Raw genomic sequence first — 25,906 nt, 5'->3', positions numbered from 1 at the left:
TCGCAGTGAAGGGACCCACTACCGCTAGCATTATGAGTCACAATAACTCCTTTTATGCCATCGCTGTGCTGCCTGCCACCAGTGCCCCAGATCCTGTACGGTAATGCGGCTGCTGCAGTGCACACTGTGCACCATCAAGTGGTAGGGTCCCGGATTGAGTGGGAAGAAGAGGCCGCTCTCCCTTCTCCTCTTGGCTCCTTCCCCCCGATTCAGTAATGATGCTGTGTCGGATGCTCTCTCAGCTCCTCTCCTTTACTACTTATATTCCACCAACCCCCCTCCCCCGACCCCTGACCGTCTATGGGAAGGAAGAAGAGGTATTGCCAGCTCCATGCACAGCAGCACCTGCCTGTCCATGCCACAGATGCTAAGCCAGGTAAAAAAAAACAATACTAAAGTAGTACAAGTGGCAAGTGCTGATCAACCTCTCTGTCTCCCTCAGCCCCCGCCTCTCTCTCTTTCTCCCCCTTGGCACTCTCTCTCTCGCTGCCCGCTCTCTCGCTCTCTCCCTCCCTCGGCCCTCTATCCCTCTCTCTCGCTCCCCCTCTGCCCTTTCTCTCCCTCTCCCCATCTCTCTCTACCTCCCTCCCTTCCTACAGCTCCCTCTCTCCCTCCTCTCTCTTTCCCTCCATCTCCCCTTTCTCACTTCCTCTACCATCTTTCTCTCTCCGTCTCCTTCTCTCTCTCAGTCTCCCCCCTCTCTTTCTTCATCTGCCCCTCTCTCTCTGTCTCACCCTCTCTCTCACCCCCTTCTACCCTCCATCTCTGCCCCTTCTCTCTCCGTCTATGACCCTCTCTCCCTCCATCTCCCCATCTCTTTCTCTCTCTTCCTCCGTCTCCCCTCTCTTTTTCTCTTTCTGTTCCTCTGCACCTCTCTTCATTCCTCTTCACCACTCTCCCACTCCCTCCCTCCGTCCATCTCTCCCGCACACTCTCTCCTCTTCCCTAACACAAGTCCTGTTCTATCCCTTTAGTAAATTCTTCCACTAGCTTTGTCTTTACTCAGCTCTCAAAGCTGCTTTTTTTTCTGCCTGTCTCCCCCACAGATACTTTACCTTTACGTCCCAGTGAACCCTTTCAACCTAATTTACCCCTTTACTCCCTCCTACAGAGACCTCTCATACACTGTGCCTCTCACCTTCACTTTCTCCCAGTCACCCTTTTCCTCTCCCTTTCACCATCTCCATCCTCCAAAGCCTCTCCACAGCTTCTCCCTCTCACCCATCCCCTTCACTATTTTTATGTCAACTATACCTCTCCCTTTCACCAACTCTGTCTCCCTGTCACCCTCTGCCACATCCCCATCACTCTGTACCACTCCCTGACACCAACTGCTATGTGGCATATTGTGAACATGAGGTGGGGTGAAGAACTTATCACCTCCTGCCCCATGCATCTTTCCAGTCACATGCCTTCTGTTTCACTCCATCTTCTTTCCCTTTGTCACAGCCTGCCTCCTGTGTCCCCTACATCCTTCTGCTCACTATGTCCACTCCAGCATCCTACCATGTGGCACTCCAGCCTCATACTCAAGTGATTTCCTGCCCCCTTTGTCACTCCAGCTACATGCCCCATGTCACTGAAACCTTATGCTTCCTTTGTCAACTCCAGCCTCCTGCCCTATCTTCCCAATATCCTTCCCCTTGCGTTACACCTTTTTTCATGTGCAGTGTGGCACGTACTGCCCCAGTGTCTATCCAGCCTCCTGTGTCACTCTAGCTTCTTGCTCAATGTGTCCACATTAACCTCATGCTTCCTGTGTTCCCTCAAGCCACATGCTCCCTCAGTGCCGTTTCTAGCGGCGGGCGAGCCGTGCAACCGCACGGGGCGCCCGCCGCGGCACTTCGTGACTACTCCTCTCTTTCCTCTCTCTTCCACCCGAGCGCTCCTGCTCGGGGGGCGGGGCTTCGCGGAATGACGCGTTTGCGTCGTGACGTCACGACGCAAACGCGTCATTCCGCGAAGCCCCGCCCCCCGAGCAGGAGCGCTCGGGTGGAAGAGAGAGGGAGGAGAGGACTGGAGAAGATAACCATCGACGGAGGAGGCGGCCGGCCCGCGGGACCCGAAGAGCGGCAAGTTGTAAGTATTCTCTTTCTCTCTCTCTCTCTTTCTCTCTCCCTCCCCACTTGACACCTGCCGCACTGTGTAAAATGGGGATACCTGCCACACTGTGTAAAATAGGGATACCTGCCGCACTGTGTAAAATAGGGATACCTGCCGCACTGCGTAAAATGGGGGCACCTGCCGCACTGTGTAAAATGGGGGCACCTGCCGCACTGTGTAAAATGGGGGCACCCTCCACACTGTATAAAATGGGGATACCTGCCGCACTGTGTAAAATGGGGATACCTGCCGCACTGTATAAAATGGGGATACCTGCCGCACTGTGTAAAATGGGGATACCTGCCGCACTGTGTAAAATGGGGATACCTGCCGCACTGTGTAAAATGGGGGCACCTGCCGCACTGTGTAAAATGGGGATACCTGCCGCACTGTGTAAAATGGGGGCACCTGCCGCACTGTATAAAATGGGGATACCTGCCGCACTGTATAAAATGGGGATACCTGCCGCACTGTATAAAATGGGGATACCTGCCGCACTGTGTAAAATGGGGATACCTGCTGCACTGTATAAAATGGGGATACCTGCCGCACTGTATAAAATGGGGATACCTGCCGCACTGTATAAAATGGGGATACCTGCCGCACTGTGTAAAATGGGGGCACCTGCTGCACTGTATAAAATGGGGATACCTACCGCACTGTGTAAAATGGGGATATCTACCGCACTGTGTAAAATGGGGACACATGCCTGCGTACTGTGTAAAATGGGGATACCTGCCGCACTGTGTAAAATGGGGGCACGTGCCTGCGTACTGTGTAAAATGGGGGCACGTGCCTGCGTACTGTGTAAAATGGGGACACCTGCCTGCGTACTGTGTAAAATGGGGATATCTGCTTACCGTACTGTGTAAAATGGGGATACCTGCCTGCCGCACTTTGTAAAATGGGGACACCTGCCTGCCGCACTTTGTAAATGGGGACACCTGCCTGCCGCGCTGTGTAATATGGGGACACTTGCCTGGTGTAATGTGTAAAAAGGGGACTTTTTTATTTTTATTTTTTCCCCCTGTGGTGGGTGTGATATCAGACGAGGCCACGCCCACTGAAATGAGACCACGCCCATTTTAATCAGGCCACACAGCCTTGTTGGGAGCGCGCGCGCCTTCGGCGCGCGCATGCTTTTTTTCTGGCTATATGGGGGGGGGGGGGCACGCAATTTTTTTTTATACCAATGGGGGGGCGCATTTTGAAATCTCGCACTGGGAGCCAAATTGTCTAGAAACGGCCCTGTCAGCTCCCTTTGTCACTCCAGCCTCGTGACCTGTGTCAACTCACACCCCCTGTGTCTTTCCAGTTACATGTCCCGTGTCACTCATGCCCCCTTGTCAAATTCAGCATACTGTCTCCCCCGTGTTACCTACAGTCTCAAGCTACCTGTGTCAATCTAGCCTCCATAGACGTGCGCACGGGGGGTGCCTGGTGCGCACAGGCACCCCCTAATGTCCGGCACCTCCCACATGCCACGCCTGATTGCTGCGGCCTGCGCTGAGCCCAGCCTGCTTCTCATTGTGACTGTGTGCCTCCCCCCTGCTTCGCCCACCTCTGGCCGCGGACAATGTACAGCATACTTGCTAAGCGACCGCACTGAGCCGGGGACTGACATCAGGCTCTGCCTCTTGATGTGACGCCGCACTCCCTCCCTTCCCACCTGGCTGCACTCTCCTCCCACCTGCGCTCTCGCATCTCAGTCCACGTATCCTGCCACAGCCATCCCGCCATTGCCACAGGCCCAGCTCAGACAGCGTTCCTCTCAGAACTCTGGTCTGATCCGCTGCCAGAGCGGAGGACACAGCTGAGCCTGAGACAGTTCAGCAGAAGGCGAGACTGTCATTCTTTTCTTTTTTCTTTTTACCTTGTTTTTATTTTTTTACATATATATTAGCTGAGACAAGCATTCAGTAGTTTCCTGAGTGCACCTATAGTCTATATGTGTACTCAGGAAACTACTGAATGCTTGGCTCAGCTAATATACATACTATATATATTTATACACATCTGTATATATCCCTTTTTTTTTACATCTCTTTTTTTTTTTTACTTACGGTATACAGTATATACATGACGTTACCTCCCCACCCCCCAAAAAAATGAGATCTGTGAATGCACTCATGAAAAAAAAAGAAAAAGAAAAGAAGGGTTACATACATGTATTAGCTGAGAGAATCATTCAGTATCCGGAGTGCACTTATAGATCTCATTCTTTTCTTTTTACTAGTAACAATTTTTATACATTGATGAGATTGGTATGGTAGCACTACCTCTCTTTTAATATTAGTGTATAAAAATATAGGTGATGATACTCATACTGTGTGGCGTAATATGAATTTCCGCTCATACTGTGTGGCGTAATGTGAATTTGCGCTCATAGTGTGTGGCGTAATGTGAATTTGCACTCATACTGTGTGGCGTAATGTGAATTTGCGATCATACTGTGTGGCGTAATGTGAATTTGCGCTCATACTGTGTGGCGTAATGTGAATTTGCGCTCATACTGTGGGGCGTAATGTGAATTTGCGCTCATACTGTGTGGCACAATATGAATAAGGGTCACTACTGTCAGTAGCTGGTGAGCATGATGGCATGTGTGACAAATGCTGGTGTATTGCAAAGGAGGAGTCTGATGGCATAGAAAGAGCCCAATGTGGCTCTGACGGCACATATGTACATTTTAAACTTTACTTATGTTATATTAAAGCTAAAATGTTCGGCCCCCTAAGTCTCCCCTACTCTTCAGAGTGGCCCACTCAAAATCAGGGTGTAGGTGCTGGCAGGTGTAAGGGGTGGGGTGTGTGGGGGGAAGGGAAAGTATATACACCTAGGCCCACCACTCTTTAGTTCCGCTACTGGGTCAGGGATAGGTTGGGGAAGTGTAAGCAGCGATAGGGTGCAGCGACAGCTAGGATTCCGGGGTTATGCCGAAGCGAACAGTCAGTACTGGGCAGTGGTTACACCATTATGTTTCATTTTATTTCTCTGGGATGTATTATATCTACTTGTATATTAGGAACTAGGGAGAAATTAGACTAAGCCATGTGATTTTACTGAGGGACTGTAAAATAGTGCTAGACGCGCCCAAAAGGCGGTGCTAGACATGCCCCTCCTGTGGTGCACCCCCTAATACAATTAGCTGCACACGCCTATGCTAGCCTCATGTCCCCCATGTCTTTCTGGCAGCATGACCCATGTCACTCATACCTCATTCCCCCTATGTCCCCTCCTGCCTCACATCCTGCCCCTGTGTTTTTCAGTCAAGTGTCTCCGATGTTGATCCAGCTCCCTTTGTCCCCTGCAGCCTCATGTGTCCCCTCAAGCCACATCCTACCCTGTTACTCCAGCCTTGTACCCCTTGCCACCCCCTGCTTCCTGTATCTTTCTAGCCACATGCCTTCCATTTCACTCCATCCTCTTTCCCCTTGTCATATCCAGCCCCCTGTGTCGTACCAGCCTCCTGTTTCCCCTCCAGCTCCTTGTGTCCCCTCTAGCATCCTACCACATGACACCCCATCCTCATTTCCCAAGTCATTCCAATGGCATGTGTCACACCAGCCACATGCCCTGTGTCACTGAAGTCTCGTGCCACCTTTGTCAACTCCAGCCTCTTGTGTTTGCATCTTCCTTCCATGTGTTACTTTTAGTATAATGCACAATATGTCATTCCAGCCTCATGTGCCTTGTGACACATACAGATGGGTCCAAGTTTATCTTGACCTTTAATAGGATTAACTGAGACTGGCCAGTCGGACTTAATCCCCTGCTGTAATGTCTTAATCCCCTGCTGTATTGTTCTCTGTATTGTATTGCAGCTGAGAACAACAGATGAAGGGTTGATGCTAATAAATCATGTTGTGCCTAGGCACAGAAAACTAGTCAAGATAACCGTGGACCCACCTGTACTGCCCCAATATCTTTCCAGCCACATGCCTCCTGTGTCCCCTTTAACCTCATTCTCCCCGTGTCCTCTCCAGCCACATGCTCCCTTTGTCAGTCCAGCCTTTTGCCCTGTGTCAACTCCTGCCCTCTGTGTCTTTCCAGTCACAGGCCCTATGTCATGTTGTGCCCCCTTTGTCAGCTCCTACCTCCTGTCTCTCTAGCCTTTTTCTCTGTGTTATATACGGTCTCATGCTTTGTCAATCCAGCATCATGTCCCAAGTGTCCCTTACAGTCTCATGCACCCTGTGTCCCTGCCAGCCACTTGCTCCCTGTGTTACTCCAGCCTCATGCCTCTTGAGTCACATCTTGCCCCTTATGTCTTTCCAACCACATGCCTTCTGTGTCAATCTAGCCTCCTGTCACTTGTGCCTTCTCCCCTGGGTCAAATCCAGTCTCCTGCCCCCGTCATTCCAGCATCCTTCTCTGTGTTACTTCTAGTCTCATGCTCAATGTGTCACTCCTGCCTCATGTCCCCTGTGACACCTGCTGCTCCAGTGTCTTTTCAGCCACAAGCATCCAGTGTACCCACCAGTCTCCTGCCCCATGTGTGCCTTTTAACCTCATGCTTCCTATGTCTCGTTCAGCCACATGCTCCCATTGTCACTGCAGCCTCATGGCCACTGTCAGTTGTTGCCCCCTGTGTCCCCTCCAGCCATATTGCCCATATCACTCAAGCCTCGTTCCTCCTCTGTCATCTTCATCCTCCTGTCCATTTTTCACACTGTGTTGCATTCATTCTCATGCTTCCAGTGCCCCCACCAGCATCCTACCACGTGTCACTCCAGCATCTTGCCTCAAGTCAATTCCAGCCTCCTGTGTCACTCCAGCAACATAACCTGTGTCATTGAAGCCTCGTGCCCACTTTGTCAACTCCAGCCTCCTGCCCCCCATCTTTTAAGCCTCCTTCCCACTGTGTTACTTCTAGTCTCATGCTCAATGTTTCACTCCAGCCTCATGTCCTTTGAGACCCAAATTGCACCAATGTCTTTCCAGCAGCATGCCTTATGTGTCACTTGTGGCTCTTGCTTTCAGTGTACCCTCCAGCCTCTTGCCCCATATGTCCCCTTTAACATTACTCGCCTGGTGTCCCTTGCATCCAAATGCACCATTTGTCACTGCATCCTCATGAACTGTGTAAATTCCTACCACTTTGTCTTTCCAGCCATATGCCCTCTCACACTCAAGCTTCATGCCTACTTTGATAATTCAAGACTCCTGCCTCCTGTGTATTTTTCACTCTGTGTTACATCCAGTCTCATTCTCCTTGTGTCGATCCAGCCTCATGTCCCCTGTGGCATCTCCTGCCCATGTATCTTTCTGACTACATGCACCCTCTGCCACTCCTCCCTGCTGCTCCCAGTGTCACTCCAGCCAGATCCGGATTAAGGGGGGGCCCAAGGGGGTAAGTACACCTGGCCCCCCTGTCTTAAGGGCTCCCCCGGGCGAAGCTGCTCTACCCCGCTCTCAATGCAAGGTGATTTCCGGCCCCCCAAAGCTGCTATAGAAGAGGAGAAATTGAGCTGGCCGGTGTGATCCTAGCCTTGCCCTCAGCCCCGGGATCCAATGCAAGGTATTTCCGGGCCATCGGCAGCCTCTATAGAGGAGGAGAAAGTGAGATGGCTGGTGCGATCCCAGCCTTGCCCTGTGTCCCCCGGGTCTTGGTTCCTCTCACCCACTCCCAATGCAAGGTGTTTCCGGGTCCCCGGCAGCCACTATAGCAGAGGAGGAAGTGAGCTGGCTGGTTTGACCCTGGCCTTGCCCTGTGCCCTGGCTCCACACCCCTGTTTTCAATGCAATGTGTTTCCCACTGCGGTCAATATACAGGTAAAAGGGGAGTAAGGGAGCCGGACAGTGTTTTCCCTGTGCCCTGGAGCCCAGCACCGCAACCAGAATGGTTGGATATTGGAGAAATGCTGCTACCTCTTATCTGACTGCACACAAGTTAGGAGGCTTAAAACCATTACTGCCCACTCTCTCTTAGTATTGAGTATTGTGTGACAGATCTGCGTCAGATATATTATTTTTTATGTCTGTGGGGTCTATTTTTCATTAATCGTATATTCAATGTGATTTGGCTGCGATATTAGCACCCATGATCGCATTGCAATATGCGATTTTATTGGGCTAATGTATGATGCAGCACCTGCAGGGTCAGAACCTCTGAAAGGAGTCCGTTGTTGCAATGTGCTTTGAGTGCTGCCTGGGGAGGCGAGCAGCGGATGTGGCTGGAGGGTGGTTGCTGGTAAAAGGAGGAGGGACGTCCTTTCTTCGGGGCCCTGGGGCCCCCAAGGGCTTAGTCCGGCCCTGACTCCAGCCTTCTTCTCCTGGTGTCTTTCCAGCCTCCTACCCCCTATGTCACCTTCTTACCACTGTGTCTTACCAGTCCCATCCTCTTCAGTAGCCTCATCCCCACTGTCTTTCTACAGCAGCCTCACCACTCCCCTGTGTAAAACAGCAACCTCATCACTCCACCTTTGGCTCTACAGCAGCCTTTTCCCCATTGTGGCTCTACAGCAGACTCAGTCCATCCCCTAATCACTCTGCATTTTTACAGCAGACTGCTTCCCCTACCACATGTCTCTTTGTCTTTAGCTCCCTCATGTCACTCCAGTTTCCCAGTATCCATGTTAATCTGGTCCCCACCATCTCACTCCAGCTCCTCCCCTCTGTCACTCCAGCCCCATGTGTCAATCCATCTCTCCTGTTTCACTCCAGTTCCTCACCTTCATGTCACTCCAGCACCCCTTGTATCACTCTAGCCCCAGCTTGCCACAAACCTGTCTTCTTGGGCTTCTGCCTACAGTGATGCTCCACCTCTTTGTGTGTCTCCTCTGCTCAGTCTGCTGCCCTCCAGTGCTGCAATGACAGCAAGCATGTTTTGTCACCAGGTGATGAGAATAAAAAAAATATCTGCTGTAATATTCTATCTTTCTAAGTTTGTTTCTATGATTCCTCCTCTTTGTGCCTGTGCCTAGATGTTCTCTGCACCGGACCCCTTATTGCCGGACCTGGCAGGTGGAATGAATCGTAGGGCTGAGATGTATGGTTGACTGTGGCTTTGCCCTTCCAGGTTACAGCAATTTTGGTGAAAGCCCTATCAGCCGCCCCTTGAGCCACTCTTGAATTTACCTCAAAACCATGGGTCTAATTCACACCCGATCGCTGTTGTGAGAAATCGCAAAGCGGACGATTATTGAACAACAGCGCATGTGTATGGATCATAATGCACAGACAAGAGACCAAACTGCGAAGAAATCCTGCTTTTTTGATGAATAGGCGTATGCAGATTGACAGAAAGCAAACATTTGGGAGTGCTAACTGGCTGATTTCTGGGAGTGTCAGGAAAAATGCAGGTGTTCCCAAGTGTTTCCAGGGAGGGTATGTGACGTCAGTTTCGGCCCTATCAGCCTGTTTTTTTTTTATACTAAAGGAGTAAGTCCTGGGTTACGCACATACTGCACAGAATGGAAGAACCATTCGATGCGGAGTGAGTTACGAACGGTTTTGCAGCTGGCTGGTGTTTGCAAAGCTTTTCGCATGGCGTACGTAGACTTGCACAGAGCAGATTTTAACTCTGGCTAGGCGATGGCTATCCAATCACAAACATCTGCAAATTGCAGAGGTGCGATCAGTTCTGAATTAGGCCCTATATCAGCTATAGAGCTAGCCTTTGTCTCTAAAATAATAGATTGATGTAATTCAACAATTTTATAAGGACATTTTCATTATCCACTTTTTTTATGAGGGGTAATGGGTTTTGCTATATTTATGTTGGCTTTTTAAAAGATCTTGATTACCTAAATAGACAATGAAGCTTCATAATTATAGAAAAATAACAGCAATTATTAATGTCTTCTGTAAATAGAAATAAAAGATAAAGACCCAATGCATTATTGGAACATGTAATTATAGGTAAACTCAGCATGAGGCAAATATTCTCCTAAACACAATTGATTCTCTGATGTATACTACTTTATATAATGTTCCAAAAGTTGGTTGACATTGTCTGCCTGTTGGATGGAAACTGAAGAAAACTGTAGCATCTGGTATCAAACTGATTGCAATACACTTTCTAGAATTTGGAGATACCTGTGTCCATCTAACATAGTCAATATTCTCTGTTAATCCATATAATCTTATAGCATGACTGGTAAATAAATGAGCTAATTCTCAAATTGATGGTTACTGAGAAAAAGGAACAAAATGAGCTATTTAACTGAAATGGTCACACCATAACCTAAATCATAGAAATACCTATAAACTCTGGCAAATTAACTGTAAAATCCTGGAAAATCTCAGTCCATGTATTATCAGGCATGGATAAGAAAATGATAGTTTGGGCAAATTCTGTAAGATTGTGACCTAGCACATGATGCAAAAGAATCAACATGGATTTGGCATCTTGTGAAATTTAGACCAACAAAATGATCTATCAATGATTTCAATAGTTTTTCTTATCCATGTAAATCATTACGATTCTCACTGTACACATGAGAAAATCACTCTTTTGTGCTGGACTGGCAGCTCATTCACACAGCTGATCCTCGTTAGTATAGTGGTGAGTATCCCCGCCTGTCACGCGGGAGACCGGGGTTCAATTCCCCGACGGGGAGGCTGCAATTTTTATTTCTCCAATATTCCAATTTAACACAATGAAAAACTAAATGATCAACCAACAGAAAACTATCCTAAATAAAGTTGTGTACTTTAAAAACAACACACAAATCCATTCAAATAGAATAGCATGTATAGAAAACTAAATGTACCAACTGTAATAATATACTTCTATAGCTATTTCTTTTATTTCTCCAATATTCCAATTTAGATACATTGGAAAAAATATATGATAAAAATGGTATGACATGGATAAAAGAATAAAAAATTACCAGAAATGGAATTGTGCAAATCAAAACACACAAATCCGTGGAACTGGAACAGCATATATATACACTGCTCAAAAAAATAAAGGGAACACTAAAATAACACGTCCTAGATCTGAATGAATGTAATATTCTTATTAAAAACTTTGTTCTTTACATAGTTGAATGTGCTGACAACAAAATCACACAAAAATGATCAATGGAAATCAAATTTATTAACCCATGGAGGTCTGGATTTGGAGTCACACTCAAAATTAAAGTGGAAAAACACACTACAGGCTGATCTAACTTTGATGTATTGTCCTTAAAACAAGTCAAAATGAGGCTCAGTAGTGTGTGTGGCCTCCACGTGCCTGTATGACCTCCCTACAACCCACACAAGTGGCTCAAGTAGTGCAGCTCATCCAGGATGGCACATCAGTGCGAGCTGTGGCAAGAAGGTTTGCTGTGTCTGTCAGCGTAGTGTCTAGAGCATGGAGGCGCTACCAGGAGACAGGCCAGTACATCAGGAGATGTGGAGGAGGCTGTAGGAGGGCAACAACCCAGTAGCAGGACCGCTACCTCCGCATTTGTGCAAGGAGGAACAGGAGGAGCACTGCCAGAGCCCTGCAAAATGACCTCCAGCAAGCCACAAATGTGCACTCAAACAATCAGAAACAGACTCCATGAGGGTGGTATGAGGGCCCGACGTCCACAGGTGGGGGTTGTGCTTACAGCCCAACACCGTGCAGGATGTTTGGCATTTGCCAGAGAACACCAAGATTGGCAAATTTGCCACTGGCGCCCTGTGCTTTTCACAGATGAAAGCAGGTTCTCACTGAGCACGTGACAGACGTGACAGAGTCTGGAAACGTCAAGGAGAACATTCTGCTGCCTGCAACATCCTCCAGCATGACCCGTTTGGCAGTGGGTCAGTAATGGTGTTGGGTGGCATTTCTTTGGGGGGCCGCACAGCCCTCCATGTGCTCGCCAGTGGTAGCCTGACTGCCATTAGGTACCGAGATGAGATCCTCAGACCCCTTGTGAGCCCATATGCTGGTGCGGTTGGCCCTGGGTTCCTCCTAATGCAAGACAATGCTAGACCTCATGTGGCTGGAGTGTGTCAGCAGTTCCTGCAAGACAAAGGCATTGATGCTATGGACTGGCCCGCCCGTTCTCCAGACCTGTATCCAATTGAGCACATCTGGGACATCATGTCTCGCTCCATCCACCAACTGTCCAGGAGTTGGCGGATGCTTTAGTCCAGGTCTGGGAGAAGATCCCTCAGGAGACTGTCCGCCACCTCATCAGGAGCATGCCCAGGCATTGTAGGGAGGTCATACAGGCACGAGTAGGCCACACACACTACTGAGCCTCATTTTGACTTGTTTTAAGGACATTACATCAAAGTTGGATCAGCCTGTAGTGTGTTTTTCCACTTTAATTTTGAGTGTGACTCAAAATCTAGACCTCCATGGGTTAATAAATTTGATTTCCATTGATTATTTTTGTGTGATTTTGTTGTCAGCACATTCAACTATGTAAAGAACAAAGTATTTAATAAGAATATTTAATTCATTCAGATCTAGGATGTGTTATTTTAGAGTTCCCTTTATTTTTTTGAGCAGTGTACATACAAACAAAATGTACCAACTGGAATAATATACTTGTGTAACTCTTTCTTGTCTTTATATGGCTATGGAATAAATCAGAAGGATTTGGCATTTTGTGTTGAGTTACACATACTTAATTTTTTTGCATGTCTAAATAGAATAGAGGCAGGGAGGTTGGCTCATTGCTGTATGACACCTTTGAAAGGAAAAGTGCATACAATGTCTAGGGCATCACAAAACAATGTCCAGAGTTGTTTTGACATTCCTAGCCTTGAAAAAACACATTGATGTGCCCCATTCTCAATGACAGTATTGGTCATGTGACTTCTGAAGCAATCTACTTGTAAAGTTTTAGCCTACCTCAATGAGAAAAACAAGATAGGCTGAACGCTATGCATACACTCTGATGTGGGTCCTTAACACCCACATTTAATTTTACAATGTTTAGTAGAATTGATTTTTATTTTTTTTATTTTTTTAAACATTAGAATTTTTATTGAAGATTTTTCACACAGAAATGGGGAACAGAAAAAAGAGAAAAGGGGAATATAGGGGTAGTCCGGAATGGTTACCATAATCAAAGCACTTGTAACGCACAGTTGGATGAGTATACAATTGGTTACATTAGGCGTTCAGAATCAAGAAGAAGAAGAAACCCAAAAAAGAGGCTTAGCACAAACAAACACCAAGAAAAAAAAATCGTCTGATAACACAACATTCTTATAGAGGTCAATCTAGGTGGGGTGAAGCACAGATAAATCAATTGGAGAGCTATAGACGGTTAGCCTACCTTCTCTCCCCCTATAGTCGGACCAACCTAACCATTTCAGGTGAATAGAATTAGCTGAGGAAGAGTATTTAGCTTCCGCTGTTTCAAAAATAAAATGTTTGTGAATCTTATTTTGAATAAACGCTAAAGAAGGGAGATTCTCAGATTTCCACAATTGGGCTGTAGCAGCTTTAGTAGCTATCAAAATATGCCCCACGACGTAGCGATCACCTGTAGAAAGGTGGTCTACGAACAAATGTAATAATGCTAAAGCTGGGTCCAGGGGGATGGTGAATCCTAAAATCATGCTAATCATATTGAAAACTTCTCTCCAAAGTGGTTGTATAAGTGGGCACGCCAAGAAAATATGAAAGATATCCCCGGTTGAGCCACATTTCCTCCAACATAATTTAGATTGTGAAGGCCAGATTCTATTTTGTCTTTCAGGGGTGAAGTAGGCCCTCTGTATAAGCTTGTAGAACATTTCAGAGTGGTTAATACATTTGGAAACTTTAAAACAAGACCTAAATATACTGTCCCAGTCTGTATCAGTAAAGGATCTATTCAAATCTCTTTCCCATAAAATCTGAGCTTTGAATTTAGACTGTGTGCTGTTAGTCAATTGAAATTGATACCACCACGTAATCCCACCTTTATGTGAGGATGTCTCCAGTCGGCTTTTAATGTAAGCCGGAAAAGAAGGTTTGTGAAGATGTGAAGCCAGTGAGTGTAACCAACTTCTCACCTGTAAATATTTGAAAAAGTCTTGAGTCCGAATCCCAAATCTCTCTTGTATTTGAGAAAAGGACATCAAGACGTCACCTATAAAAAAATCGCCCACAGTGGAGAGGCCCCTCCGAATCCAGTCTTCCAGGGTAATATTAGGAATCAAGGACATAAGAGCGGATAACGACAGACAGGGAGCATCCACTCCCCAGTCAGCTCCGTAAAGGCTTTTAATAACGGGGCATAATTACATTCAATTAAATTATCTTCACTGGATAAATTAATCCCTAGATATCTCAAGGAGCAGGATTTCCAGGCATATTTGTACGATTCCTTCAACCGAGAGACCACAGTCGGAGATATATTGAGTGGGAGGGCCTCAGTTTTATTAGTATTTAATTTGTAAAAGGAGACATCCGAATAGTCTTGAAGAACGGCATGTAGAACTGGCAAGGAAGTCTCAGGATCAGAAAGACATAATAAAATATTGTCCGCAAATAAGCTGATTTTGTGGGAAATACCCACTATAAAAGGGCCACTAATCGAGTCCCAGGATCTAATGCAAGCAGCCAGGGGTTCTATCGCCAATGCAAAAATAATAGGAGATAACAGGCAGCCCTGACGAGCGCCATTAGAGATATTAAAGGGTGAAGAAAGATATCCATTAACAAAGACTCTCGCACAGGGCGTGGAATAGAGAGCCAGGATAGAGTCTAAGATCCTTCCAGAGAAGCCAAATTTGGCCAGAGTTAATCTCATACAGTCCCAGTTCAACCTATCGAATGCCTTTTCGGCATCCAGAGACAAAACTAGGAGGGGTTCTTTTCTACAGGCAGAATGTTCAATAACATTAATCACCCTTTGCGTATTATCTGGGGCCTGTCTGTTTAAGATGAAGCCCACTTGATCAGGGTTGATCAGAGAGGGGAGGAGGGGACTGATACGGTTGGCAATTAATTTGACATGGAGTTTTAAATCCGTATTTAATAGAGAAATTGGTCTAAAATTTTGGACTGAGGTGACAGTTTTCCCCGGCTTGGGGACGGTGATGATCTCAGCTTCCAGCATTTCTCTGGGGAAGCGCCCAACTTCTGAGGCTTCATTAAACACTGATAGGAGCTCCGGAGCCAAACTCTCCTTAAAAAGATTTATAGAAACCAGAAGGATAACCATCGGGTCTCGGGGCCTTATCTGCTGGGAGGGAGTCAATAGCTTTTTCGACTTCTGCTAGAGTCCAAGGCGCACTAAGAGAGCTACAAGACTCCGGTGACAGCGAAGGGAGAGGAAATTTGCCCAGAAAATTCTGAACATCCGTGCCTGTAGGTTGAAAAGTGGAGGAATCCTCCTTCAAGTTATATAGTTTGGCGTAATAAGATGCAAAAACTTTTGCAATTTCGTCAGGATCATAGACTCTCTTACCCCTATCCGAGTGGATAATGTGATTTTTTTCTTTAGCTTTCCTGCCTCTCAGCTTCCTTGCCAGCAGTCTACCAGCCAGGTTACCATAAACATAGAATTTTTGGTTAAGTCTATGTAGGTTGCATTGGACTTCCGCTAAATAGAAAACGTTTACCGCCTCTCTGGCTTCCTGCAATGATCTAAGGAGGGTTTTATCATGTGGGTGTGTCTTGTGAGCACTCTCCAGGGAAGCGACTGCAAGCTCAGCGTGTCACATTTTTTACGATATTCCCTTTTAAGTTTAGCCGCTGTTTGAATCGCTGTCCCTCGTGTTACTGCTTTGAGGGCACACCAGAATGTAAAGATGGATGTCTCCCGAGGAGAGTTCTCAGAGAGGTAATAATCCATAGTGGTTTGGATAGCCTGCCTGGTCTCCGGCTGAAGGAGACTTTGTTTACCTAAGCGCCAAGGGGCCAGGGTAGTCTTTCTACTACCAATATCTCATTCGATGAATAGTGGGGAGTGATCCGACCATGACATGGGGAAAATGGAAATTCTACGGATGCAGTGGCGGATCCAGGGGGGGGCACTCGGGCCAGTGCCCCCCCTGTCATTTGTGGCCTCCGTGTGTCCCATTCCCCCCCCCCCGCCGCGCAGGGAGATGACGGGCGCCCGCTGAGATTGTGTTACCAGCGGGCGCCCGTCTCCCTGCACAGCGGCAGCCGGTGGCAGGAGCTCAGTACTGAGCTCCGGCTTCCGGCGCTGTCACTGTGCGGCGTGCGCTATGGGAGAGACGTCAGTCATGACGTCTCTCTCATAGTGCTGAGGAGCGGACGCAAAGAGGAGGACTGCAGCGGTCTGGAAGCGGGAGCGGGGCTCTGTAAGTATGATTGTTTTTTCTTCCTTAGTGCAGCGGGGGCATCTACTGGGGGCAAACTACAGGGGGACATTACTACTGGGAGGGTATCAACAAGGAGCATTTACTACTGGGGGGGCATTACTACTGGGGGGTCATCTATTGGGGGCATTATTACTGGGGGGCATCTACTGGGGGCATTACAACTGGGGGGTCATCTATTGGGGGCAAACTCCTAGGGGGCATTACTACTTGGGGCAAACTACTGGAGGACATTATTACTGGGGGGCATCTACTGGGGGACATTATTACTGGGGGGCATCTATTGGGGGACATTATTACTGGGGACCAACTACAAAGGGGCTAACTACTGGGGGCATACTACAGGAGGGCATTACTACTGGCGGCGTAACTACAGGGGCATTACTACTGCGGCTTAACTACAGGGGCATTACTACTTGGGGGCTAAACTACAGGGGGGCCAAACTACTGGGGGCATAACTACAGGGGCCAAACTACTGGGGGATAACTACAGGGGCCAAACTTCTGGGGGCTAAACTACAAGGGGGGCATAACTACAGGGTCTAAACTACAATGGGGCAAACTACAGGGGGGCATTACTACTGGTGGCTAAACTACTGGGGGCATTACCACTGGGAGGCTAAACTAAAGGGGGGGGGGGTAAACTACTGGGGTTATAACTGCAGGGGCATTACCACTGGGGGCATAACTACTAGGGCGCTAAATGACTGGGGGCATTACTACAGGCAACATTACTACTGGGGACAATACGGGCATTGCATAAGGGGCACCACTACAATGGGCTCTATATAAGGGGCACTACCAGTACAGTGGACATTGCATAATGAGCGCTACAACTGTGGGCATTGTATAAGAAGCGCCACCTCACATGCACCGAAGCCGCACGCAAATGTACTTGCCCCTTCCATGGTGCCCCCCCTATCATTTTCTTCTGGATCCGCCCCTGTACGGATGGACTGTAGAGTCCACTTATCCACTAAAGCTACGTATATTCTGGAATCAGAGGCATGTACTGGAGAATAAAATGAGTAGTCCCTGTCCATTGGGTGTTTAACGCGCCATAGGTCTAAAAGATCATTTTCCGCCAATAACTGGCGGAAGCCCTTCGCATTCCTATGAAGCTGACTGGAGAGTGAGGTCCGCTTGCCAGAGTTATCAACCAAAGGTTCAAGGGTCAAATTAAAGTCCCCCATGAGAAGTAAAGCGCCCTTGGCCAATTGTTGTACCTTAGCACAGAGTTTCCTACAAAATGCTAATTGCCTGGTGTTCGGGGCATAGCAGGAAACTATCGTCACCTCTTTTATTTTCAAGAGTACCCACTAAAATTAGAATTCTCCCCTCAGGGTCGCAGTATTGTGACGTGAGGGAAAAAGCGCAATGTTGAGACATTAAGATTGCCACCCCCGCCTTCTTCGCTGGTCCATTGGCCAAATAGCAATGGGGAAATCTCACATTAGTAAACCGTGGAGGGGCTGATTTAATAAAATGTGTCTCTTGGACGGCTATGATTTGAGCTTTAATTTTTTTAAAATAATTTAGGGCTAACTTCCTCTTATGTGGGGAGTTAAGACCCTTCGCATTTATAGAAACAATTTTAACCATACTGCAAAGGAATCGAAGATTGCATAGTTACCATCAACCAGCTGGCATATAAAAAGTATGAGCAACAATTTCCAGACAGAAGGAGAGGAAAAGGGAAAGAAAGGATAAGAAAAAGGAGAATAACAGTTAAAGGAAACATAACATTAACCCCTCTTGGGGGCACGGTTGGACGCCTAACCATGGAGACTCAGAATTAGTCTGTGGGGGGCAGTGGTCAGTCTGCCACACCCGAACTAAAATTCAACAAGATGCAGTTCCTCGGACCTCTATCTCTGGTCCCCAGTACCGCCAGCCTCCGGGACATCCAGACAACGCCCCATGATTTTATTTTTTAACAAGCTTTCCATTTACATACCATTGGCAAGCACCCAAAAATGTTCCTAGGGCAGGATCTAGACCAATTAGAGCATGGGACAACAAGTCATTTTGCAGCTTTCCGTAAAAAATATAACTCTACAGTTTTCTTTGTATACTAAATAAATATAGACATGACCTTTATGGCGGGTTCTCTTAAATGGGGTACATCTGAAGAAATTGATCCTCCCTGGGCAGATGGTGTCTTCAGTTGGTATTCAATGTTAATATAGGAAATCCTATGGCCTAAAAGATGTGATTGTGCAGAAATATAACCAATTTCATCATCATACAACAGAGGTTTAACCAGTGTTGTACCCACTGTGTGTCACCTCCTACCCCATGTATCTGCCAGCCTCATGCTCCCTGTGTCCACGTCACATGCGTCCTGTAATACTTCTGCCTTGTGACCCCTATGTCACCTCCTGCACCCTGTGATTTTACAGCCAAGTGTCCACCTCTGTCATTCCAGACTTGTGCCCCAGGTAACCTGCTGGCCCCTCTTTCTTACCAGCAACATGCCCCATTTCACTCAAGCCTCATTTTCTCTGTGACCCCTCAATCCTCCTTTCCCCATGTCCATTTCAGTCTTGTGCTCCCTGTGGGGTTCATTCCGAGTTGTTCAACGGAGCGATTAAGGCAAAAATGCACATGCGCATGGTACGCAGTGCGCATGCGCTAAGTATTTTAGCACAAAACTTAGTAGATTTACTCACATCCGAACGAAGAATTTTTTATCGTTGAAGTGATCGGAGTGTGATTGACAGGAAGTGGGTGTTTCTGGGCGGAAACTTACCGTTTTCTGGGAAAAACGCAGGCATGCCAGGATAAAATACGGGAGTGTCTGGAGAAACGGGGGAGTGGCTGGCCGAACGCAGGGCGTGTTTGTGACGTCAAACCAGGAACGAAACGGCTGAGCTGATCGCAGTGTAGGAGTAAGTCTCAAGCTACTCAGAAACTGCTAAGAATTTTCTATTCGCAATTCTGCTAATCTTTCATTCGCTAATCTGCTAAACTAAGATACACTCCCAGAGGGCGGCGGCCTAGCATGTGCAATGCTGCTAAAATCTGCTAGCGAGCGAACAACTCGGAATGAGGGCCTATGTTCCCTCTGCACATGCTTCCTGTGTCATTCAAGCCTTATGTCCCCTGAGTCACATCCTTCCCCCATGTCTTTCCAGCCACATGCCTCTTGTCAATCCAGCCACCTTTCCACTGTGTCCCGTCCAGTCTCCTACTCACTGTGTCCCCTCAAGCCCCATGCTTCCTGTGTCCCCTCCAGTCACACCCTATCCTGTGTTATGCCAGCCTTGTGCTCCTTGTCACCTCCTGCCCCCTGTATCTTTCTGGCCACATGCAACCTGTCAATCCAGCATCCTGCTCCCAGGATTTTTCTAAAATCCTGCCTCCTAGGCCACCTTCTTCCCCCTGTGTCTTTCCAGCCACAACATCTGTAGCCTTATCCACCCATGTGTCTATCCAGTAATCTCATTCCCCTGCATTTCTCCAACTGCTTCATCCCCCTGTCTCTCTCCAGCAGCCTCATCACTCCCTTGTGTAAAAACAGCAAACTCATCATGCCATCTTTGGCTCAACAGCAGCCTTATCCCCATTGTGGTTCTGCAGCAGACTCAGTCCACCCCTAATGCCTCTACATTTCTACAGCAGGCCTCTTCCTCTTCCCTATGTCTATCTGTCTTCAGTTCCCCATCACTCCAGCTTCCCTATACCACTCCAGTTCTCTTCCACCTGTAACTCCAGATCCTTCATGTCAATCTAGTCTCCAACATCTCACTCCAGCTCCAGCCCCTCCGCTGTCCCACTCCAGCACCCATGTGCCAATCCAGCTCTCCTGTGTCACTCTGGTTCCCCACCATCTTGTCACTGCAGCACGCATTGTGTCACTCCAGCCCCAGCATGCCACAAACCTATCTTCTTGGGCTTCTGCCTGCAGTGCAATGCCTCTTCTCTGTGTGGCTTTTCTGTTCTGCTCAGTCTGCTGCCCTCCAATGCTGTGAGTGACATTAAAATGTCATGCATGTTTTCTCACCAGGTGACAAGAAGATATGCCATCATATTCTATGTTCCTAACTTTATATGTTTTTATGATTCCTTCTCCTCTTAGTGCCTGTGGCCTGGTGATTTCTACAGCAAAGCAGGCACCAGACCCCCTTATTGCTGGGCCTGGGAGGTGGAACCATGCATAAGGCTGAGATGCCGATTTGATTGCATCTGCACCCTTCCAGGTTACAGCAGTCTGTGCAATGGCCCTGTCAGCCCACCTCTTTAGTCGCTCCTGAATATTCCTCAGGACTATATCAGCTATAAAGGCTTTAGAGCTAGCCTTTGTCTCTAATATAATAGATTAAAGACATTCAACAAATTTTTAAGCAAATTTTTATTATCTACTTTTTCAGAGGGGTTATGGGTTTTGCTATATTTATGTTGGCTTTCTAAAAGCTCTTGATTACCTAAATAGACAATGAAGCTTCATAATTATAGAAAAATAACAGCAATCATTAATGTCTTCTGTAAATAGAAATAAAAGATAAAGACCCAATGCATAATTGGCACATGTAATTATAGGTAAACTCAGCATGAGGCAAATATTCTCCTAAACACAATTGATTCTCTGATGTATACTACTTTATATAATGTTCCAAAATTTGGTTTACTTTGTCTGCCTATTGGATGGAAACTGAAGAAAACTGTAGCATCTGGTATCAAACTGATTGCAATACACTTTCTAGAATTTGGAGATACCTGTGTCCATCTAACAAAGTCAATATTCTCTGTTAATCCATATAATCTTATAACATGACTGGTAAATAAATGAGCTAATTCTCAAATTGATGGTTACTGAGAAAAAGGAACAAAATGAGCCATTTTACTGAAATGGTCACACCATAACCTAAATCATAGAAATACCTATAAACTCTGGCAAATTAACTGTAAAATCCTGGAAAATCTCAGTCCATGTATTATCAGGCATGGATAAGAAAATGATAGTTTGGGCAAATTCTGTAAGATTGTGACCTAGCACATGATGCACAAGAATCAACATGGATTTGGCATCTTGTGAAATTTAGACCAACAAAATGATCTATCAATGATTTCAATAATTTTTATTATCCATGTAAATCATTACGATTCTTACTTTACACATAAGAAAATCACTCTTTTGTGCTGGACTGGCAGCCTTTTCACACAGCTGATCCTCGTTAGTATAGTGGTGAGTATCCCCGCCTGTCACGCGGGAGACCGGGTTCAATTCCCCGACGGGGAGGCTGCAATTTTTATTTCTCCAATATTCCAATTTAACACAATGAAAAACTAAATGATCAACATGTTATAACATGCATAAAAATCAACAGAAAACTATCCTAAATAAAGTTGTGTACTTTAAAAACAACACACAAATCCATTCAAATAGAATAGCATGTATAGAAAACTAAATGTACCAACTGTAATAATATACTTCTATAGCTATTTCTTTTATTTCTCCAATATTCCAATTTAGATACATTGGAAAAAATATATGATAAAAATGGTATGACATGGATAAAAGAATAAAAAATTACCAGAAATGGAATTGTGCAAATCAAAACACACAAATCCGTGGAACTGGAACCGCATATATATACATACAAACAAAATGTACCAACTGGAATAATGTACTTGTGTAACTCTTTCTTGTCTTTATATGGCTATGGAATAAATCAGAAGGATTTGGCATTTTGTGTAGAGTTACACATACTTAATTTTTTTACATGTCTAAATAGAATAGAGGCAGGGAGGTTGGCCCATTGCTGTATGACACCTTTGGAAGGAAAAGTGCATACAATGTCTAGGGCATCACAAAACAATGTCCAGAGTTGTTTTCACATTCCTAGCCTTGAAAAAACACATTGATGTGCCCCATTCTCAATGACAGTATTGGTCATGTGACTTCTAAAGCAATCTTCTTGTAAAGTTTTAGCCTACCTCAATGAGAAAAACAAGATAGGCTGAATGCTATGCATACACTCTGATGTGGGTCCTTAACACCCACATTTAATTTTACAATGTTTAGTAGAATTGATTTTATTTTTTAACAAGCTTTTCATTTACATACCATTAGCAAGCACCCAAAAATGTTCCTAGGGCAGGATCTAGACCAATTAGAGGATGGGATAACAAGTCCTTTTGCAGCTTTGCTTAAAAAATAAAACTATACAGTTTTCTTTGTATACTAAATAAATATAGACATGACCTATATGGCGGGTTCTCTTAAATGGGGTACATCTGAAGAAATTGATCCTCCCTGGGCAGATGGTGTCTTCAGTTGGTATTCAATGTTAATATAGGAAATTCTATGGCCTAAAAGATGTGATTGTGCAGAAATATAACCAATTTCATCGTCATACAACAGAGGTTTAACCAGTGTTGTACCCCCTGTGTGTCACCTCCTACCCCATATATCTGCCAACCTCATGCTCCCTGTGTCCACGTCACATGCATCCTGTAATACTTCTGCCTTGTGACCCCTATGTCACCTCCTGCACCCTGTGATTTTACAGCCAAGTGCCCACCTCTGTCATTCCAGACTTGTGCCCCAGGTAACCTCCTGGCCCCTCTTTCTTTCCAGCAACATGCCCCATGTCACTCATGCCTCATTTTCTCTGTGACCCCTCAATCCTCCTTTCCCCATGTCCATTTCAGTCTTGTGCTCCCTGTGTTCCCTCTGTACATGCTTCCTGTGTCATTCAAGCCTTATGTCCGCTGAGTCACATCCTGCCCCCATGTGTTTCCAGCCACATGCCTCTTGTCAATCCAGCCACCTTTCCACTGTGTCCCATCCAGTCTCCTACTCACTGTGTCCCCTCAAGCCCCATGCTTCCTGTGTCCCCTCCAGTCACACCCTATCCTGTGTTATGCTGTTAGGGTCTTCTGCTCTGTGCTGCCACGTTGTCATGGCAACCGGGAGACAAGTGCTAGCGGAGTAACCTGAGCGTAGCTGATACTCCGGTTCGGGTCTTTTGCTGTGCAGTGGTTACAGGCTATGTGCACGGCAGGGGATCCGGTGCTGGTTTTTGTGCTCACAGTCTGTGAGGTCTGAGTGGGGCGTGGACAGCACCTGCTATATAAACCCTCTTCTCAGGTTAGGCAGATGCTGCTGAATCTTTGTTGGTTAGTCAGTTCCTGAAAGCTAGCTAGTACTGTGTAAACTTTGTATTTGTTTGTTGCTTACTGCAAATAGGCCTTGGGATTTGGTATTACACTCTGCCAATCCAGACCTAGCATTAAGACTGGAGTCAGTCGTTTAACCTGCTGGGGTTCTTTTGCTACTCTGTGAACCTAGCAAGTTTGCGGCTGTATTATCAGACTTGCCTGCCAAAATCCTTTCTCACTGTGCAAGGTGTTCAGGTGTCAGTTTAGTGGCAGTAAGCTGAACCAGTGCACTGCACTAGGATTGTGGAGACTCTCCTTGTGTCTATTATTCCATCTCTGACCAAGGAGTTTACTGCCACACCCGTTGGTAAACCTTTAGGGTTTTGCTGTTGCGCTTAGCAACAGCATTTCGGGTTCTCTACGTATTCAAATCACAACATCTCGCTTCTTTCCATCTGAGCATTCCTAATACTAGGGAGACACCCAGTTTCTTAGCCTTTGGGCTTCTCTGTTCACTTTGTGTTTATTTTGTTACCCTATCACCTTCTATGTATGTAATGTCATATTCCCCAGTCTGTCTATGAGTTCATTTGTTTTTGCATCCCTCTCCGTTCTGACACCAGTACATTCCTGCTGGCACTGGTGTGCATAACATATGCCAGCCTTGTGCTCCTTGTCACCTCCTGCCCCCTGTGTCTTTCTGGCCACATGCAACCTGTCAATCCAGCATCCTGCTCCCAGGATTTTTCTAAAATCCTGCCTCCTAGGCCACCTTCTTCCCCCTGTGTCTTTCCAGCCACAACATCTGTAGCCTTATCCACCCATGTGTCTATCCAGTAATCTCATTCCCCTGCATTTCTCCAACTGCTTCATCCCCCTGTCTCTCTCCAGCAGCCTCATCACTCCCTTGTGTAAAAACAGCAAACTCATCATGCCATCTTTGGCTCAACAGCAGCCTTATTCCCATTGTGGTTCTGCAGCAGACTCAGTCCACCCCTAATGCCTCTACATTTCTACAGCAGGCCTCTTCCCCTTCCCTATGTCTATCTGTCTTCAGTTCCCCATCACTCCAGCTTCCCTATACCACTCCAGTTCTCTTCCACCTGTAACTCCAGATCCTTCATGTCAATCTAGTCTCCAACATCTCACTCCAGCTCCAGCCCCTCCGCTGTCCCACTCCAGCCCCCATGTGCCAATCCAGCTCTCCTGTGTCACTCTGGTTCCCCACCATCTTGTCACTGCAGCACGCATTGTGTCACTCCAGCCCCAGCTTGCCACAAACCTACCTTCTTGGGCTTCTGCCTGCAGTGCCATGCCTCTTCTCTGTGTGGCTTTTCTGTTCTGCTCAGTCTGCTGCCCTCCAATACTGTGAGTGACATTAAAATGTCATGCATGTTTTCTCACCAGGTGACAAGAAGATATGCCATCATATTCTATGTTCCTAACTTTATATGTTTTTATGATTCCTTCTCCTCTTAGTGCCTGTGGCCTGGTGATTTCTACAGCAAAGCAGGCACCAGACCCCCTTATTGCTGGGCCTGGGAGGTGGAACCATGCATAAGGCTGAGATGCCGATTTGATTGCATCTGCACCCTTCCAGGTTACAGCAGTCTGGGCAATGGCCCTGTCAGCCCACCTCTTTAGTCGCTCCTGAATATTCCTCAGGACTATATCAGCTATAAAGGCTTTAGAGCTAGCCTTTGTCTCTAATATAATAGATTAAAGACATTCAACAAATTTTTAAGCAAATTTTTATTATCTACTTTTTCAGAGGGGTTATGGGTTTTGCTATATTTATGTTGGCTTTCTAAAAGCTCTTGATTACCTAAATAGTGTTATGATTCCAGCACTCTGGTCTGAGGAGATCTTATTGCAAGGACCGGAGCACTGGAACGTAATGCTGGGAAAGGGGAATGGAAAGGGAATAGCCCCTGGCGCCCTATCTCCGTTGTCTCACCCGTGCTGTCAGTACACTCTTGCGAGACTATGGTTGCTTGAGCCCATGGCAGCCGCGTTTGAAGGGCGGATTACGTCTGCCCAACTTCGATGCCCCCTCAGGTCTTAATGAGAGACAAAGAGTGTACCGAGACAGGGTGATAACAAGGGGCCCTCTAACTGAAACAACCAAAGCCAGGGGCTACTAACTAGCCTAAAACTAAATGTATGTGCGGCTTGCCGCCAAAGGAAAAGAACAACAAAGGAAATGCTGACCACACGCCGACACAATACTCTTGTGTCCCGGCGGTGACAGCATAAGCAGAACCCTCTGCAAAACACCAGTGACAGAAATAATAACGGAAAACAGCGGCCTAGGCCGACGGACGCGGCAGAGCCGCTACTCACGGAACCGGTACGAATACTGGCAAATGGACAGGAACTCCCAATGCTGCTGACACAGACTCTCAGAACTGGAGGACAGGCAGAATCCCAAACGACAGACCGGTGGACACCAAGAAGCCAGAAACTCGACCAGGCATAGGCA

The 25,906-nt window shown here is 46.6% G+C and overlaps 1 protein-coding gene and 1 non-coding gene across 2 annotated transcripts in view; both read left to right on the top strand.

Annotated features, from left to right (window-relative positions):
* Nucleotides 1–2,008: 2,008 nt before the first annotated feature.
* Nucleotides 2,009–25,906, top strand: part of UBC (ubiquitin C) — a 246,704-nt gene continuing 222,806 nt past the window's right edge. The window contains 1 exon segment of the mRNA XM_063964594.1: nucleotides 2,009–2,079. The gene's annotated coding sequence lies outside the window, so the exon portion shown is untranslated.
* On the top strand, nucleotides 10,596–10,667 carry TRNAD-GUC (transfer RNA aspartic acid (anticodon GUC)). The gene has a single exon. It is a non-coding gene; the product is annotated as a tRNA-Asp (tRNA).

Source organism: Pseudophryne corroboree, chromosome 1 (assembly GCF_028390025.1).
Source record: "Pseudophryne corroboree isolate aPseCor3 chromosome 1, aPseCor3.hap2, whole genome shotgun sequence".
NCBI lineage: Eukaryota > Metazoa > Chordata > Amphibia > Anura > Myobatrachidae > Pseudophryne > Pseudophryne corroboree.
This window is presented reverse-complemented; position numbering and strand designations above follow the sequence as displayed.